General features: G+C 40.0%; 1 pseudogene; it reads right to left on the reverse strand.

Annotated features, from left to right (window-relative positions):
- Nucleotides 1-1,147: 1,147 nt before the first annotated feature.
- LOC130712835 (uncharacterized) lies at nucleotides 1,148-21,311 on the reverse strand (annotated as a pseudogene).

The raw sequence follows: 21,311 nt of genomic DNA on the forward strand, positions 1-21,311 counted from the left end.
AATCAGAGCATTGAAATTGGAATTGGAATTGGAATTGGAATGTGATTTGAAATTGATATAAGGTTAGTATAAGATAATGACTTACTTGTCATCGGCCAACTCCAATTCTATCATCCTAGTTAGATTGCCTCATTTGGTATATTGTCTCTCACTTGAAACATTAGTCACCAATCCAATCATATCCAGCGTTACCATTACCAAAAACACATTATGAGGATTAGTTGTGTTAAAACTACACAAAACATCATATTGACAACTCAAAAAATGAATAATGGGATTAATCACTATACCAATTAAATAGTTGCATTCACCACCAGTAGCCAAAATCTCAGCTGAATTCTTGAAAGAAAATACATTCAAGGGAATCATGGGAACTTCTTCAAGTATCACCTTCGTTTTATCATTGAACATAATCTTATACTCATGGGTAGACGCCATAAAACCACCACTATTTGAAGCAACTCCAAAGTATGAGATACTATAAACCTTCTCTTCACTTAACTCATACTTGAATTTGGCCATCAACCCCTTCCATGTAGTTGCTTCTATTTTGCATCCCTGAAGAAACAAACACATGTTATTGTAAAGGAATGATTCATTCAACATTCAATCAATATGAATATACATTGAAAACCGTGGAAGTGATTAAAACCTCAGAATCAATAAGGACGACATTCAAGGCAACCTGACTCAAGGGTTCATTGACTGGGCAGATCTCCCATATGCGGACAAATCTGACTATGATTTTCCATGTGCTATTTCCAGATCAAAGGCTACATAATGGATGCAATTGACCACCGACACCTGCCATTTCCAGAGGTAGTTTATGAAATCGGAAGCAGAAACTAAAAATTGAAAACGAAATCTGGACGGAAATTGATAGGGAGTAAACTTGTGTGAAAATGAACAAAGAAGTGATATTTATAGAACCCTGGAGCCCCTTAAACCCTTGCATAAGGGTAGAATAAAGATAGAATGGGCAGAGATGCATGGAGCTGTCTAATCACAAGGGAGTAATCACTGGCAGAGTTTGACCAAAATATATAGGAGGGCGAATGTGACTATTAATTTATAAGTTATATATGTGAAAGTTATATATGTGAATATCATATCATAAATTCAAAATTTAACTAAGAGTCACCTTCAATTAAAGTGCTGCTCTGCGCTCCTTCAATGACTTAAATTCATCAATAATTGAATCAGAACTGAAACTTGCTACAATCTCTCTTTCAATGTGAACCATCATACTATCAGCTAGGAAATCAGCTTCCATCTTGTTTCTCAGCTTAGTCTTGATTATTTTCATTGCTGAAAAAGATCTTTCAGTTGTAGCAAAAGAAACTGGAAGAGTCATGACAAGACGAAGTAACCGGTCAATCAAGTAGTACACTTATGATTTTTTTGTTGATGCCAAACATGTAACAATTCTTGTATAGTTGATAAATTCTGCAAATTTGATTCCTGACGAGTATCAACAATGAAATGTTGAAGTTGAAGTCGCAAAATAATCTTCTCATGCTTAGTGGAATCCATGGGGTAATATTTGTCTACAAGAGTGCAAATGTCATCAATATTAAATGCTTTGTAAGCATCCTTAGGAACCAAAGCATAACTTAGAGTTAATAACTTCATTGCTTGCTCATTAAACCTGTTATTCAACTCTTATAACTGCTTATCAATTGTAATAAAAAATACTTCAACTCTAAAGTAATCCTCAATTGTAATATCCTCTTTGTGACGAGAGCGTCCATGTCTTGCTACATAAGAAGCATTGAATTGATGAACCTCAATATCATGTTTTTCACAAAAAGATCTCACACTTTTGAATAAATTATCCCATCCATCTTCTCTCAAGTTCTGAATATGTGCTTTTATGGAGCGGACAATATGCTTAACATTGAGTATATCTATAGATTTTTGCTGCAAAGCTCGACAAAGAGCATATGTTATCCCCATAAGCTCTCTTATCAAATGCAAGATCAATACAAAATCAAATGAGGTCATGCTTTTGTATGCACTATCAACATCCCCACATTGAGAATAAGTGGACCCTTCAACAACAATTTTTTCTAGAACAGAACAAGTTGCACCATATAGACTAATCAAACTACAAATAGAATTGAAATGTGAGCTCTAGCGAGTATCCCCAATTTGTTTCAAAGTACCAATTTGATTTGCTCCTCTACCAGCTTCAAGTTCATCAATCTCTAACAAAAGTGCAATTTCTTCTAACTTGGCATCTTGTAACTCATCATGCCTCTTACAAGAAGAGCAAACAATATTGATAATAAAAGTCAGCTTTGAAAAGAATTGATGAATTGGAATCACTTCCCTTGATGCAGCAACCAAGGCAAGTTGTAATATATGAGCAAAACAATGAACATAATATGCATAAGGACAATCATTCAAAACTAATGCTTGTAATCCATTCCATTCTCCCCTCATGTTGCTAGCACCATCATACCCTTGACCTCGAATGTTGGAAACATCAAGATCATGCCGAGAAAGTATAGCACATAGTTCTTGCTTAAGAGTTGCAGCCATAGTGTCTTTAACATGAACTATATGAAAAAACCGTTCTTGTATGAAACCATTTTTATCAACAAATTTTAAGACAAGAGCCATTTGTTACTTTTTTTATTCATCACGAGCTTTATCAACAACAACACAATACTTAAAGTTCCCAATTTCTTCACGGATATGGTTTTATTCAGAAGCTAATTTATTCACTGTTAGACTTTCCTTCATACATAACGTGATAATCATTGTATTGACTCTCTTCAACCTTTTCTTCATACTTATGTCATTTAGATATGATAACTATCAATTTGTCTATTTGAAAAATCCTACAATTTAGACTTCTCTTGTGGAATATATTAATGTAAATCATATCAAATTATTTGACTAATTACTCGCAACAAATAACCAAATTATTTACGAACATTTTTTTCCTTTTATTCAATCTAAATAATGTATAATGTTGGTCAATATGAAGAATCACTACTTTTCTTATTTGAAGTATGATTAACTACTATACATTTTTCTATTTTTTTAATATAACAAAAAATAATGTTTTTATGTTACATTGTAGATTAAAATAATCGAATAAACATATTTGTACTTTGTATTCAATAATATGTTCACTTTGATTATGTTCAATATATTCACTACTATAGATTATCTCTTAAGGTAAACTAACATGATCATCATTCAGATCTATCTTTACAAGTATCTCAGCACATGTCTTTCCCAACAGTAAAACAACCTCTTGATGAAATATAAAGAAAGCAACACTATCACTCTCATCTTCCACCCTAACTTTTATACGAAACCTATGATAGAAAAATTTAAAAATATTACGTACATCAAACAATTGATTAAATAAACGTGCTAATTAGAATAAAAAAAACTCCGACCTAGGAGTGATTAACACAACATGATGATTGCAATTCTCACAAAAGTAAAGCTTCTCATCATAATACGCCTTTTATTACACTTGCAGGCATTGTACCACCAATCCTCCCGTTCATTTACACTGGTTTTGGTGGCATAAACAATAGCAGCACAATTCTGACAAAAACAATACATAACCAACACTTCTAACATATAGAAATATTACAATTAACAAATATATATATATATATATATATATATAGAGAGAGAGAGAGATAGAGAGAGAGAGAGACTTGTCATTCAACATGTCGGGTAGCATTCCTGTGGAATTTGGTGAGCTGCAAAACCTTGCGTCTCTGATATTGAACAACAATGATCTGCGATGGGGGATTCCTGGTCAACTTACTGATTGTGTCAGTCTTTCCTCTCTAAACTTCTCTTATAATAACTTATCTGGAGCTATTCCATCTATGAAGAACTTCTCAAGGTTTTCAGCTAACAGCTTCATTGGAAATCCTTTACTATGTGGAGATTGTGTCGAATCAACATGTCATCCTTATACACAAAAAACAAGAGAGACTTTTTGCAAGATATCGACACAAATCTTGATAATTTGTTTCATGTCTCTGATTGTCTAATCCCATGTACAGTTCGAGTACTTCAAACTCACACTACAATGGACCCCTAACACCTGCGTTGTAGCAAGACCAACCACCTTACCATGTAATCAAACCAAATTTTCCCTATTGCCACAAACATTTACCATTCATGGCCTTTGTCTTTCAAATTTTTCTAATCCACAATCGCGATGGTGCGCACAGTACACCTATAATCCCAACGACCCAAAGGTCAGTATATTTATTTATTTTTAAGATTCCCTACATTTTCGTTCCAAACAAAGTCTTAATTTAAATTTATTTTTGTTTGACAGTTTGTTACACTGAAGAGTCAACTTATTGCTAATTGGTCGGATCATATCCGGCCCACTGATGATAAATTCTGAGAAGATGAATTTACGATGCATGACCAACCAATTGGATTTCTACTTCGGCTTTACTTTAAATCTGAAGTTACAAGTCATTGAAAACGTCAGAGCTGTGATAGGATTTCCTCCCAGTAGCTATATAAAGAGCAGTTATCAACTTTTGTTGCAAAATCTCCAACCAGCTTATCATGTTGTCCCAGAAATTGTGTGCAACTGGAAACAGGTCAATGCTTTGGCAGAAATGCGGTTCTGCTTTGATAAGGTGATTGTGGGACTGATAAATTGCCCGACAACCCCAAGGATTTGTGCACGAGATATATATTTTTTAGCATAATAATAATGTAATTTCAACAATCTTTATGTCAAAATAAAATATATCACTTAAAAATACAGCTAACCTCTTCATAGGTCTTGATTTGTTCAATTGATTTCTTCTCACGAAAATTCTCTTCTTGAGAAGTTTTAGTAGAATCTCCTAACTGATATAAAATCATTCATCTTAGCATACTTATTATCAAAACATTCACTATAACCTAATGAAAACCAATAATGTAATAATGAATGATAATCTAACTTATACAAAAAAACATTTGTTTCAGATATAATGCTTCCTTCAAATCAGAATTGAAAATCAGTTTTTTGGCTCCTAAACATTTTGAATAGATGGTTTCCCGTGATATATATATATGTGTGTGTGTGTGTGTGTGTGTGTGTGTGTGCGCGTGTGTGTGTTAATTGTAATACTTCTATATATATTACAATTAACACACACACACATACGCACACACACGCACACACACGCACGCGCGCACACACACATGCACAGATATATATATATATATATATATATATATATCACCTAAAATACAGCTAACCTCTCCATAGGTCTTGATTTGTTCAATTGATGTCTTCTCGCGAAAATCCTCTTCTTGAGAAGCTTTTACAGAATCTCCTAACTGACTTAACCCGACTGATATATAATCATTCATCTCAGCATACTTATTATCAAAACATTCACAATCAACTAATGAAAACCAATAAAGTAATAATGAATGATAGTGTAAGACCTGGATTTACAGAACATGTTTAATTTCCGACTCACGCGTAGAATCAGTGTAAGCGTGACAGGAGTTTGATGTTTGGGAAAGATTAATGAAGAAGAAAGTTCAGGAATTGCTTGAGGAATGTTTCATAGTTGTTTTAGTAGTTAGTGCGAGTCGTCTGCACACCTGCCTTATGGCGAGAGTGTCCAGAATAGGCTAATTTCACTCTTAAAGCAACGTTTAAGTGAGATTTCAAATTCTTGGAAAAATTAAAAAGTTCTCTTTATTTTTCCTTCGACCAGTGTTTCATTTCGGAACCCTGGACTGTACGCACGATAGTATTCACTTCTCGGAAGTCCGACGACGCTAATTTCTTTGCTTCAAAACCCTAAATTCAATCACTGAATGAAGACTTTTTCTATTCGGAGCTTTTAACGAAGTTTCCGTTCGCGTTGCCAGATTTGTTTCGATGTTTCCAATCTTTCTTCAGAACGAAGTTTTGTCGTCTGACCTTCACAGCAAAAATTAGTTTTTCGGGACAGATTAACTTACACCGCTTTTGGGGTTTTAGAGATCTTTTTTCCCTAATGTTAGAGATTTGTTTTGAGTTCTGGAATTCTGTCGCCAGAATCTCTCTTAGAATTCACCGATGAACGTGCTGCAAAAATCGGAATCGCGAAATTTTCATTTTCCCGCGATTTCACCGTCTTATAAATAGTTGAAAAATCAAAATATCTTCACATTTTCCACCATAGAGGCCGCGGGTTTGAAGGGGAGAAGAGGAGAGGAGATTTTCGCCGAAACTCGACCGATCTTCGAGCTGTTTGTCTCTACTTCAAGGTATCGAGGTAACTAGCTTGATTCTTACCTCTGATCAATGTTTCTACTGCGTTTCTATATCTCTTTCTGTGCTCAAAGTTTCGAGCTTTTCGTAAAACTATCAGTTTTTCTTGATTTTTCGCTTGGGATATCTTCTGTACTTGCCCAAGAGCCTAGAACACTCGCTGATATTCGCCGATTTTGATCGAGTTGTCAAGGATCTGAAAAACTGTTTCAAAACCCTTTTTGTGCACATATCGAAACTTTAATGTCGAAAAGTCGCAATCCGACTTAGTGCCTTTAGGATTAGTTGCTACAAATGTCGTTAGGAACATCGCTATCAAATTTGTTTTCCGAAGTTTTACCTTTGAGTTTTTGAGCTGTTATTTTGGACCAAAACGCCCCTGAATAGCCGTAATTCGATCCGATCGTCCGAAAATTTTTCCGACAGTTTCTTTACCCTAGTTTTACCCTAAAACTACCTTGTAATCAGATTAGATCGAAGAAAAAGAGCCGGAGCTCTTTTCCTCTTTTGGCCGAGAGCATGTTTGTGTGGGGGGGGGAGTTTTTCGTTTTCGAAAACTTGTCTTTTCATACTCGATTGTTGTATTCCGAAGCTTCAATGCTTTGTCTATCGTTAATTATCTGTATTGTGATCGAGCTAATCGATTTTGTTTGGATTCTGCTTTGTTTTCTCCGAGGTTCAGTTGAAGGAACTTTGGGTTTCTCAGAGCAATTGTGTGAAGGAAACCTAGACCACGAGGCTGGAGCAACTCGAGGTTAGGGAAACTTACCTTTTAGCTAAGACTGCATGATAGGCGTCGATAATTTCGACTTATGCTTTACTTTGATATTGATTATGATGATGAACTAATGTTATGATGTTTTCCATAACTTATGATATTGAGATGTTATCGAATTGTGCGTTTTGACGCGACTTCGGAGTGGAGAATCACTGAACTGGTTATAGTTGATATTTCGGGTTGGGGAAACAACCCTAGGCAAGTTCAAACGTGGGGTTTGAGACTTAGCCATTCGTTGGTATACTTAGACTTTCCCCGGGAATTGCTTTTGGTGGGTTTTTGGAAAACTTAGAATGAATAGAATTTCGAAAAACTAGAGACTTTAGAGAATTTAGTATTCAAGAAATAAACTCATAACTTGACTAATTCAATTCGAAACATTTTTATTAACGAATAAAACATAGGAAAACTAAAGGGGAAAATAATTGCGAAAGACGGGGAAAAGTCGACTTTTGTTGTGGGTTCTGGAGAATTGCTGGACACCAGGGGGGTGAGCCACGGTGATGATTGAAAGTCACCGAGTACTTTAGTACTCTTGTTGTTGGAGTTGTGTTGTATTGACCGACACTAAACTCTTGGGTTTTGAGATTGGGTTTTGAGCTAAACACCTGCGTTGTGAGGACGAATCGATGTTTGGCTGACCATATTGCATCATGCATCATTCGGGGTTTGTACGATCGAAAGATTGGGCCTCGGTGAAGAACGGGAATGCTTCACGAAGGTTGGGGAATTGCCTTCATCGAAGAACACCTGGGTGTATCTTCGACATAGCGGGCAGAGTGGCACGACCATTGATGGTTGGGGCTGATCCGACTATGCATGGGTTTGTAAGCGACATCCGAGCATAGTTGGCGACACTAGGCCTGTGTCGTGCGGTCTCGTGGTGCCCATCCCAAACAACTATCCGGATCATATTGAATTGCATTTCACGCATACATTCATTCTGACAGGAATTGTATGCTGTTTGAATTATTGAAGCATTGTTAGAGCCAATAACATGCTAGGTTATTTATATGTATATAAATCAACATATATATCTATACCCCAATCACATGTTGTGTGTATAATTACTTATTTGCGTGAGTTGACCCTAGCGCTTTGGCTTTGGTTTCATGTTTGTGTTTGGGCGGTCGGTCTGCTGCCAGATGTCGATGGCGGACTGGTTTTCGATGGTCTCTCCCTCGGGGGGGATCAGGTATGAGTTGGTGGATCGTCATGCCCCCACCGCTTGGGTGATCGATGTTGTGGGTCACCGAGCGACGTACCGGGGAAGGGTCATGGAGGACCGGACAGACGAGTGTGGACGTTTGACGAGGGGAGTGCTACGACGCATGGAGCTGAGCTTTGACTTGCCGCCTTCAGTTCGCTGTGGACCAGGTACTGGTCGAGGACCACGTGCACCACCTCCGACTTCATCTTCTTCCGATGACGAGGACCCAGCCGAGATCGAGGTTGATGTTGCTACACCTGTTGCGCCACCTCCTGCTACTGCTATCGATCCTACCGACGTGGCGTCGTCCTCGAGGCTCGTGCAGCCGAAGAGGGAGTCTGTTGTTCCATCTGCCTCACGTCGTTTTCCTTTTACTTCACCGCGCGGCTACCATGTGGATCCCCTGGTTCGGGTGGTGGAGGAGGATGTTCTTACTGGAGAGGTGGATGTTGAGACGGGCTTGACTAGGACGGTGCGCAGGACAGTTAGGAGGGAGGTCGTGGACTTGGACACCGAGATGATCACGGTGGATTCCGACTCGGACTCCGACAGCAGTGGGGACAGCTACTCGCCGAGCGACGAGGGAGAGGAGGAGGAGCTATGAGCAGTACTGGGAGGGTAGGTTAGGCTGCGTCATATTTTGTGTAGAGCTCTGATTCGTCTTACTTTTGGGACAAGGTAGGTTCCCGATGCATGGCTTTTTGTGTGGTTCTCTTGATGAGGAATCACAGAGAGTCTGTCGGACTATAGGGTCTTTTGTTTAGGCCATTTTGGAGCCGACTTTCTCTTGGATGACTGTACTTAAAACTTTCTTACTTACATTACTGGTTCTGTACATATTTGCCTACGGGCACACTACTTTGAGGTCACTGCGAGTGCGCGTGACGTTGACGTGCAGTTGAGGCTGTACATGTATATATGGTTGTACATCGGTTAGATTAGTTGCTGGGTTATGTCTTTTTTTTCTATCGCTTTAATTTTAAGGAATCAAACGGAAAAAAAAAATACCCGTTTTTCGCGTAAAGTTTATTTTTGTGTTACTAAAGTGACACCCGGAAATCGGGGTGTTACACTGTGGTATCAGAGCTTAGTTGAGTCTTTTGGGAGCCTTTGGGGAATAGGTCTTCTGTGCTAGGTTGTGTGACTCTGCAAAGAGTGAAAATTGATTGTCTGCAGAACGATTTTTCGTTCTAATTGATTGCATTATTACTTAATCATATGGAATAGTTTTGGTGCTATCATACGATTAGGACTAATAGTTTCCTTGGGGTAACAGACGATGGTGAACACGAATCAACTAGCGGAGATGATGGCCACTATGGCTCAGGAAATGACTAATCAAGCAAATGACAATGCTCAGAGGCGTGCTGCGGAGGAAGCGTGTGAACAACACCAGCGTCAGAGGGAGGTGACTCTGGATCAGAACAAGGGGCTGAATGACTTCAGGAGACAGGATCCACCTAAGTTTTCGGGAGGTACTGACCCGGACAAAGCGGATCTCTGGATTGAGGAAATAGAGAAGATCTTTGGTGTGTTACAGACTGCTGAGGGAGCCAAGGTGGGGATGGAAACCTTTCTGCTGTTGGGTGATGCTGAGTACTGGTGGAGAGGCGCCAGAGGGATTATGGAAGCAAATCATGTTGAGGTGAACTGGAATTCTTTTCGAACTGCTTTTCTGGAGAAGTATTTTCCTGATAGTGCGCGTGACGAGCGTGAATCACAGTTTCTGACTCTTAGACAAGGGAGCATGACCATTCCGGAATATGCTGCTAAGTTGGAATCTTTGGCAAAACACTTTCGATTTTTCCGTGACCAAGTTGATGAGCCCTATATGTGCAAGCGCTTTGTGAGGGGACTGAGAGCTGATATTGAGGACTCAGTGAGACCGTTAGGGATCATGAGATTTCAAGCATTGGTTGAGAAAGCAACAGAGGTGGAGTTGATGAAGAATAGAAGATTGAACAGGGCTGGAGCAGGAGGACCAGTGAGGTCGACACCACAGAATTTTCAAGGAAGGGGAAGATTTCAGGCGAGGAAGCCGTATCAACGTCCTGCGGGGAGAGGGTTTACCCCAGGATCTTACAAGCCGATGGCTGCTGCTGCTACTTCTGGAGGGTCGGGAAACCGTACCCCAAACCGTGATGTAACTTGTTTCAGATGTGGAGCGGTCGGGCACTATGCAAGCAGTTGCACGATGCCACCAAGATGCTTCAACTGCAATAAATTGGGGAATCTGGCTGTGGATTGTAAGGCACCGAAGGCTGGACCGTCTGCGAATGCTGCCAGTGGAAAGCGCCCAGCTGCGAGGGGAAGAGTTTATACAATGGATGGTGAAGAGGCTGAAGGAGTGGATGGCTTGATCAGAGGGGAATGTGAAATCGACGGTAATCTTCTAACTGTACTCTTTGATTCTGGTGCAACTCATTCTTTTGTCTCTAAGGATTGCGTATCAAGACTGAATCTGCCTATTACTGCTTTGAGTTTTGATCTTATGGTAACTACACCTGCTAGGACCCTAATTGCTAATGCCGCATGCATGCACTGTTCAGTAGTATATAGAGATAGAACTTTTCATGCCAATCTAGTATGCTTACCCCTTAAAAACCTAGATGTAATCCTAGGGATGGATTGGTTATCCCACTACCATTGTCCTTTGGACTGTAGTCGAAAGAAAGTAGTGTTTCCAGACTCGGATCTTTTCGAGTATCTTTCTACTAACCACATTAGTGCATCGTTGAGCGAGGGCACTCAGAAGTACTTTTCATTGCTAAGTTTGGAGGGGAAGAAGAATTCGGATATTCATGGCATTCTGGTGGTTCGAGACTTTGCTGATGTTTTTCCTGGAGACGTACCTGGACTACCGCTAGTACGGGATGTAGAGTTTGTGATCGACATTGTACCCGGAACCGGACCGATTTCGATTGCACCTTACCGTATGGCACCTGCAGAGTTAGTAGAGTTGAAATCTCAGTTGAAGGATCTTTCGGCAAAAGGATTCATTCGACCAAGTGTTTCACCGTGGGGAGCGCCAGTGCTTTTAGTCAAGAAGAAAGACAGGAAGTCGAGATTATGTGTGGACTATCGACAACTTAACAAGACGACGATCAAGAATAGATACCCGTTACCGAGGATAGATGATTTGATGGATCAATTACGAGGGGCTGCCGTATTTTCCAAGATAGATTTGAAGTCAGGCTATCATCAGATCAGAGTGAAGACTGAGGATATACCGAAGACTGCTTTCAGAACACGTTACGGACACTATGAGTACCTAGTGATGCCGTTTGGAGTGACAAATGCACCTGCTGTTTTCATGGATTACATGAACCGCATCTTTCATGAATTCTTAGATTGGTTTGTGGTGGTGTTTATTGATGACATACTGAAATATTCGAAGGACGCGAAGGAACATGAAGGACATTTGCGCCAAGTTTTACAAGTGTTGAGAGAGAAAAAGCTGTATGCGAACCCTTCCAAGTGTGAATTCTGGCTGGAGGAAGTCAATTTCTTAGGCCATGTTATCTCAAAGGAAGGCATAGTTGTGGACCCAGCGAAAGTAGAGACTGTTTTGTCTTGGGAACAACCGAAGACAGTGACAGAGATCAGAAGTTTTGTGGGTTTAGCCGGATATTATAGACGCTTCATTGAGGGATTCGCCAAGATTGTTGGACCTTTGACTCAACTGACGAGGAAGGATCAACCTTTTGCATGGACTGAGGTGTGTGAATCAAGTTTTCAGACTTTGAAGGAACGTTTAACGACGTCACCTGTGCTTATTTTGCCACATCCGGAGGAACCTTATGAGGTCTATTGTGATGCTTCGCATCAAGGCTTGGGATGTGTACTGATGCAACATCGGAAAGTGGTGGCTTATGCTTCGAGACAGTTGAAGACTCACGAGAAGAACTATCCGACTCACGATTTGGAGTTAGCTGCCATTGTGTTTTCGCTTAAAATCTGGAGGCATTATCTCTATGGTTGTACTTTCACGATATTTAGCGATCACAAAAGTCTTAAATACTTGTTCGATCAGAAGGAGCTGAACATGAGGCAACGAAGATGGATGGAGTTTATCAAGGACTACGAGTTTACGCTGCAATATCACCCTGGGAAGGCAAATGTAGTTGCTGATGCTTTGAGTAGGAAGATGCATGTCTCGTCAATGATGGTTAAAGAGCTGGAGTTACTGGAACAATTTCGAGATATGAGTTTAGGTGTGACACCGTCTGAGGGAATGTTGAAGTTTGGAATGATCAGAATCGCCAGTGGACTGATGGAAGATATTGGAGAGCAACAATTGTAAGATGCGTTTCTGCTGGAGAAGAGGAACTTAGTAATTCAAGGGAAAGACCCGGAGTTCAAGATAGGAACTGACAATATCCTACGATGCAAGGTCAGAGTTTGTGTACCCAACAATCCAGAATTGAGAAGGCTAATCATGGATGAAGGACACAAGAGCAAATGGAGCATTCATCCTGGAATGACAAAGATGTATCAAGACTTGAAGAATTTTTGGTGGCCGGGAATGAAGAAACAAGTGGCCGAATATGTAGCTGCATGTCTGACTTGTCAGAAGGCTAAGGTAGAGCATCAGAGACCTGCTGGTATGCTACAGAGTTTAGACGTGCCAGAATGGAAATGGGATATCATCTCCATGGATTTCGTGGTAGCATTGCCAAGAACACAGAAGAGACACGATTCGATTTGGGTAATTGTGGATCGTTTAACCAAGTCAGCGCATTTTCTACCAGTGAGAACTACCTACAACGTGGAAAAGTTGGCTGAGATTTATGTGGCGGAGATTGTGCGACTACACGGAGTTCCGACGAGTATTGTGTCTGATCGGGATCCAAAGTTTACTTCGCACTTTTGGGGAGCTCTTCATGATGCGTTAGGAACCAAGCTGAGATTGAGTTCGGCGTATCATCCACAAACTGATGGGCAAACAGAGAGAACAATTCAGTCGCTAGAGGATCTACTACGTGCTTGTGTGTTAGATAACAGAGGAAGCTGGGATGATCTTCTGCCATTGATCGAATTTACATACAACAATAGTTTTCATGCGAGCATTGGGATGACACCGTATGAAGCTTTGTATGGTCGAAAGTGTAGGACACCGTTGTGTTGGTATCAAGATGGGGAGAGTTTGTTGATTGGGCCAGAACTTCTGCAACAGACGACTGAGAAGGTTAAGCAGATCAGAGAAAAGATGTGAGCTTCACAGAGCAGACAGAAGAGTTATGCTGATCAGCGACGCAGAACCCTAGAGTTTGAAGAAGGTGATCATGTGTTTCTACGAGTTACTCAGACTACGGGAGTTGGACGAGCTATTAAGTCAAGGAAGCTCACGCCAAAATTCATTGGACCTTACCAAATCACTCGACGTGTTGGACTAGTGGCGTATCAGATTGCGCTACCACCATTTCTTTCCAACATTCATGATGTTTTTCACGTGTCACAGTTGAGGAAGTACATTTCAGACCCGACTCATGTAATCGAGCAAGACAACGTTGAACTGAAGGATGATTTGACTTTTGAGGCACCGCCGATTCGTATTGGGGATAGAAGAGTGAAACAGCTGAGAGGGAAGCAGATTGCATTAGTGAAAGTGATATGGAACAACGATACGGGAGACGCTACATGGGAATTGGAAGACAAGATCAAGGAACTGTATCCCGGACTTTTCGCAGAACTCTGAGTTTCGAGGACGAAACTTTCTTTTTGGAGGGGAGTATTGTAAGACCTGGATTTACATAACAAGTTTAATTTCCAACTCACGCGTAGAATCAGTGTAAGCGTGACAGGAGTTTGATGTTTGGGAAATATTAATGAAGAAGAAAGTTCAGGAATTGCTTGAGGAATGTTTCATAGTTGTTTTAGGAGTTAGTGCGAGTCGTCTGCACACCTGCCTTATGGCGAGAGTCTCTAGAATAGGCTAATTTCGCTCTTAAAGCAACGTTTAAGTGAGATTTCAAATCCTTGGAAAAATTAAAAAGTTCTCTTTATTATTCCTTCGACCAGTGTTTCATTTCGGAACCCTGGACTGTACGCACGATAGTATTCACTTCTCGGAAGTCTGACGACGCTAATTTCTTTGCTTCAAAACCCTAAATTCAATCACTGAATGAAGACTTTTTCTATTCGGAGCTTTTAACGAAGTTTCCGTCCGCGTTGCCAGATTTGTTTCGATGTTTCCAATCTTTCTTCAGAACGAAGTTTTGTCGTCTGACCTTCACAGCAAAAAGTAGTTTTTCGGGACAGATTAACTTACACCACTTTTGGGGTTTTAGAGATCGTTTTTCCCTAATGTTAGAGATTTGTTTTGAGTTCTGGAATTCTGTCGCCAGAATCTCTCTTAGAATTCACCGATGAACGTGCTGCAAAAATCGGAATCGCGAAATTTTCATTTTCCCGCGATTTCACCTTCCTATAAATAGTTGAAAAATCAAAATATCTTCACATTTTCCACCATAGAGGCCGCGGGTTTAAAGGGGAGAAGAGGAGAGGGGTTTTTCGCCGAAACTCGACCGATCTTCGAGCTGTTTGTCCCTACTTCAAGGTATCGAGGTAACTAGCTTGATTCTTACCTCTGATCATTGTTTCTACTGCGTTTCTATATCTCTTTCTGTGCTCAAAGTTTCGAGCTTTTCGTAAAACTATCCGTTTTTCCTGATTTTTCGCTTAGGATATCTTTTGTACTTGCCCAAGAGCCTAGAACACTCGCCGATATTCGCCGATTTTGATCGAGTTGTCAAGGATCTGAAAAACTGATTCAAAACCCTTTTTGTGCACATATCGAAACTTTAATGTCGAAAAGTCGCAATCCGACTTAGTGCCTTTAGGATTAGTTGCTACAAATGTCGTTAGGAACATCGCTATCAAATTTGTTTTCCGAAGTTTTAACTTTGTGTTTTTGAGTTGTTATTTTAAACCAAAACGCCCCTGAATAGCCGTATTTCGATCCGATCGTCCGAAAAATTTTCCGACAGTTTCTTTACCCTAGTTTTACCCTAAAACTACCTTGTAATCAGATTAGATCGAAGAAAAAGAGCCGGAGCTCTTTTCCTCTTTTGGCCGAGAGCATGTTTGTGTGTGGGGGGGGGACTTTTTCGTTTTCGAAAACTTCTCTTTTCGTACTCGATTGTTGTATTCCGAAGCTTCAATGCTTTGTCTATCGTTAATTAGCTGTATTGTGATTGAGCTAATCGATTTTGTTTGGATTCTGCTTTGTTTTCTCCGAGGTTCAGTTGAAGGAACTTTGAGTTTCTCAGAGCAATTGTGTGAAGGAAACCTAGACCACGAGGCTGGAGCAACTCGAGGTTAGGGCAACTTACCTTTTAGCTAAGACTGCATGATAGGCGTCGATAATTTCGACTTATGCTTTACTTTGATATTGATTATGATGATGAACTAATGTTATGATGTTTTCCATAACTTATGATATTGAGATGTTATCGAATTGTGCGTTTTGACGCGACTTCGGAGTGGAGAATCACTGAACTGGTTATAGTTGATATTTCGGGTTGGGGAAACAACCCTAGGCAAGTTCAAACGTGGGGTTTGAGACTTAGCCATTCGTTGGTATACTTAGACTTTCCCCGGGAATTGCTTTTGGTGGGTTTTTGGAAAACTTAGAATGAATAGAATTTCGAAAAACTAGAGACTTTAGAGAATTTAGTATTCAAGAAATAAACTCATAACTTGACTAATTCAATTCGAAACATTTTTATTAACGAATAAAACATAGGAAAACTAAAGGGGAAAATAATTGCGAAAGACGGGGAAAAGTCGACTTTTGTTGTGGGTTCTGGAGAATTGCTGGACACCAGGGGGGTGAGCCACGGTGATGATTGAAAGTCACCGAGTACTTTAGTACTCTTGTTGTTGGAGTTGTGTTGTATTGACCGACACTAAACTCTTGGGTTTTGAGATTGGGTTTTGAGCTAAACACCTGCGTTGTGAGGACGAATCGATGTTTGGCTGACCATATTGCATCATGCATCATTCGGGGTTTGTACGATCGAAAGATTGGGCCTCGGTGAAGAACGGGAATGCTTCACGAAGGTTGGGGAATTGCCTTCATCGAAGAACACCTGGGTGTATCTTCGGCATAGCGGGCAGAGTGGCACGACCATTGATGGTTGGGGCTGATCCGACTATGCATGAGTTTGTAAGCGACATCCGAGCAGAGTTGGCGACACTAGGCCTGTGTCGTGCGGTCTCGTGGTGCCCATCCCAAACAACTATCCGGATCATATTGAATTGCATTTCACGCATACATTCATTCTGACGGGAATTGTATGCTGTTTGAATTATTGAAGCATTGTTAGAGCCAATAACATGCTAGGTTATTTATATGTATATAAATCAACATATATATCTATATCCCAATCACATGTTGAGTGTATAATTACTTATTTCCGTGAGTTGACCCTAGCACTTTGGCTTTGGTTTCATGTTTGTGTTTGGGCGGTCGGCCTGCTGCCAGATGTCGATGGCGGACTGGTTTTCGATGGTCTCTCCCTCGTCATGCCCCCACCGCTTGGGTGATCGATGTTGTGGGTCACCGAGCGACGTACCGGGGAAGGGTCATGGAGGACCGGACAGACGAGCGTGGACGTTTGACGAGGGGAGTGCTACGACGCATGGAGCTGAGCTTTGACTTACCGCCTTCAGTTCGCTGTGGACCAGGTACTAGTCGAGGACCACCTGCAACACCTCCGACTTCATCTTCTTCCGATGACGAGGACCCAGCCGAGATCGAGGTTGATGTTGCTACACCTGTTGCGCCACCTCCTGCTACTGCTATTGATCCTACCGACGCGGCGTCGTCCTCGAGGCTCGTGCAGCCGAAGAGGGATTCTGTTGTTCCATCTGCCTCACGTCGTTTTCCTTTTACTCCACTGCGCGGCTACCGTGTGGATCCCCTGGTTCGGGTGGTGGAGGAGGATGTTCTTACTGGAGAGGTGGATGTTGAGACGGGCTTGACTAGGACGGTGCGCAGGACAGTTAGGAGGGAGGTCGTGGACTTGGACACCGAGATGATCACGGTGGATTCCGACTCGGACTCCGACAGCAGTGGGGACAGCTACTCGCCGAGCGACGAGGGAGAGGAGGAGGAGCTATGAGCAGTACTGGGAGGGTAGGTTAGGCAGCGTCATATTTTGTGTAGAGCTCTGATTCGTCTTACTTTTGGGACAGGGTAGATTCCCAATGCATGGCTTTTTGTGTGGTTCTCTTGATGAGGAATCACAAAGAGTCTGTCGGACTATAGGGGTCTTTTGTTTAGGCCATTTTGGAGCCGACTTTCTCTTGGATGACTGTACTTAAAACTTTCTTACTTACATTACTGGTTCTGTACATATTTGCCTACGGGCATACTACTTTGAGGTTACTACGAGTGCGCGTGACGTTGACGTGCAGCTGAGGCTGTACATGTATATATGGTTGTATATCGGTTAGTTTAGTTGCTGGGTTATGTCTTTATTTTCTATCGCTTTAATTTTAAGGAATCAAACAAACAAAAAAAAATACCCGTTTTTCGCGTAAAGTTTATTTTTGTGTTACTAAAGTGACACCCGGAAATCGGGGTGTTACAGATAGTCTAACTTATACCTTTGTTTCAGATATAATGCTTCCTTCAAATCAAGATTGAAAATCAGCTTTTTGGCACCCTAAACATTTTGAATAGATGGTTTCCCTATTTAGGTCAAAATTATATTATAATTACTTCTACAATAACATAAGGTTCATTACATCATAACTCATACAAAACCTATTTACCCTTGAATATCTTTGACTTTGCAAACTGGAAAATCACAACCGCATTGTTAATATCTCCGACACTCGGAAAAGTGTTCAAAACATCAACATATCCTCCAAATAAAGCACACTCAATCTTCACACTGCAAAATAAAAATATCAACTCAATTGTTATCTATATAAAAAAATTTAGGATATATACCGAAATAATAAAAATCCCTACCCATCATAATCTATTTCAATCACATTCATCTTGACACCACTTTACTCTTGTGATAACTCCCTTTCAGTCCCGGCACCACTAAGAACACCAATAACATCTAAAATTACAAAATAAATTCACCATTATTATGTCATAGTTTAATTAAAAAAATTAATTACTCTTGATCAACATATACTGCAATTCATACTACCTACTAAATAGTTAGTATCATATTCCTGACTAACTATTTCAAATATCGGTACAAAGGTGCATGGATCACATGAAATTGAAAAATTCTTCAAATGATGCAAAATAGTGTCTAAAGGGAAGTTTAACTTGAATTCATGTTTGATAGTCCCAAAGTAACCTGATGGATCATGTGTAATATTAAAATAATATTATAAAAAATCATGAAAAAAGTACATATAGCTAGTAGGTGATTGTGAGTATCAGTGTACCAAACATATTATTATATATGGCTAATGTAGATAGAGAAACATATAATAATAATAATAATAATAATAATAATAATAAACTAGTAAAGTGAATTTTTAGCTTTTATTTCCAAAGCTTCTTAAACACTCTTGTTATCTTTCTTTCCAAAACTTTGTCCTACACTACAGAAACAAACACAGAAGGTAATATTGTTGAATCTGTCCAGGCTTATTGATGCGTTTGTGCTACTGGTTATACTCCCGTAAGTCACGCGCCCCCTTTCTTTTCTCTTGGCTATTTTGTCTTGTTCTTTTCTATTTTTCTTTGTTGTATCAGTTCTTGGATTGGGGCACTATTTGTGCCCCCTCCTTTATTAATATCGGAAATTCTTGTTCACCTTAGGCATATATGTTACACAATGTTCAGGACATTGTGTATAACATGCACACAATAAAACACAACGTTAAAAACAAATCACAAGTAACAACAACTACTAAGTAAATAACACAAGAGATGGTAACCCAGTTCGGTGCAATGTCACCTACGTCTGGTGGACTTCAACCCGAGAAAGATAATTCACTATAATAGAGAATCAAGTACACAAAGGTCTTAATTGAACAGCCACTGTTCACAGCCTTTATACATATTCCTCCCCCCTAAGTATGAGACCCCTCTCACTTTCTCTCACAATCACTGCCACGGTGATTGAATCTCAAAGAACAAAATGGTTGAAGAGAAACACTCTCAATGAAACACAACAACTCAGTGCTTATTTGATCAATGAAAGCACATGAGTTGATTACAAAACTCACACAATGAACTCACAAAGAAAACTCTGAATACAACTAACACACTATGAATATCTCTCGTGCAACACCTAGGGTTTCTTCAACACTTTAAATAGATGCTCCACCGGTGGTGTTTTCAATGAGCTTCAGCATCAAAGAGTTCATGTAGCAAAGTGACGATAAATCTTCAAAAATATCTTCTCCACAAATAAGACCAATTCCACATTTAAGTTGGTCTACACAAAGTAATCATATTCCTCCAAATAGGTTAATTCCACTAATCACAGAAGATACGTCCAGCTTATAAAACCGCGTGTAGCACCGACGAATCTTCACAATAAAAAACATAACGTGAAACACGTAAAACACTTCCAACAATCTGAATCACAATGTCCTACCAGATGCTCCAGACATAAGGTTGCACAACAAGACAATGTTGTTTGTCGCACCATTAAACACATCACACAACTTAGACAAAATGCAGCCAACACTTAAGAAATCTTCATCAACACAAAATACTCAACATTATCAGTTCAGTTGTTTGCCTTTCAAAGAAAAAAAACAGAAGGTGAAGGCTGAAGAGTATTTGTTCCCAACTTTTGTTAGTAAAAATTATACAACAACTTTTAACTCTAAACTAAAGTTGTTTTACTTCCATTTTCTTGCTCTAACCTCATTGTTAATGTGCAGATGCAGCACTAAGTCTCTAAAGTCTAAAGCTTCCTCATTTTTTTTTGTCTAAAGTTATAATCAAAGATTCTGATCAAAAGGTTAAGAAGTTAATTTCTAAGAATGTTTTCTATTTTTATAAAGCCTTTTTAGTTGCGTCATTAAATCATTGTGATTTTCATTTGTGCTTACCACTTACGACTTACCTACATGTCTTATGGTTTAGATCTTCCTAGTATCTTGATATTCATTTGTCGTGCATAAGTTAATTTTCCCATATTGAATGTTTTAGGTAAACTTGTTTTGAGGTCATAGATTTTGTAATGTTCAATGGTAACATTCATTCTAAATTGACATTGTTGCTGCTTCTATTACTTAAAATTTTTCTAATTGGATGTTTTGAAATTTGATGCTTCATGTGTTTAGCATTTTCCTCTATTAGCTTATTAACTTAATATTTTTATTTTAATATGTAGGTGATTCTCTACAAAATAATGAGTAAAAGTAGAAAAATTTATTCTTTTTTTAAGAGAAAAGTTTGTGAGGAAGATGAACAAAATGCAACTTTTGTGCTTGTTGAACGAGGAGAGAGTCCTCAAAATTCAACATTTGAAGAAAAAGAGAAGCAAGTTTCCAAGTTTCATAGAGTTACATATGATCAATTTGAAAATTCTTTAGAACGTGATCCAGGAAAGCGCTCTCAAATTTGACAATATCCACCAGATCAAATGGATGAAGTACGGAGGGTCTATTAGAAATGGGGTCCATATCAAATGCATCTTGAACACTATCCTTTTTTCTGGTAAAGTTGGTCGTCAGAGAAGGTTTCAATATTCTTGGTTTAACATTGCATAAGTCACGCGGGCGAGCATGCCATGGTAGTAGAAACGGAGGGCGGCGGCGGAGGAGGAAGAGTGTGAGAGGGAGCGGAGGATGGTGTTGGAGATGAAAGCGTCAGGGTGGTGGAGGTGGTGGAAGAGGGAGATGGCGCGTGGGGCGTTGAGGGGGTCGGAGCAGAGCTTCTTGACAGCTCTGCCGGCGACGAGAGGGTGGTGGAAGAGGCCGCGAACGATGAGTTGAGAGTGAACCTGGTTGAACTGTTGGATGCGGTGGCATGATTCCACCGCCAGTAACAGTTGCTGGTGGTGGGTTTTGAGGTCGGAAGAACAGTGCAGCCATGCACCTTTCGCCATGGCGGCCAT

This window comes from Lotus japonicus, chromosome 4 (genome assembly GCF_012489685.1).
Source record: "Lotus japonicus ecotype B-129 chromosome 4, LjGifu_v1.2".
NCBI lineage: Eukaryota > Viridiplantae > Streptophyta > Magnoliopsida > Fabales > Fabaceae > Lotus > Lotus japonicus.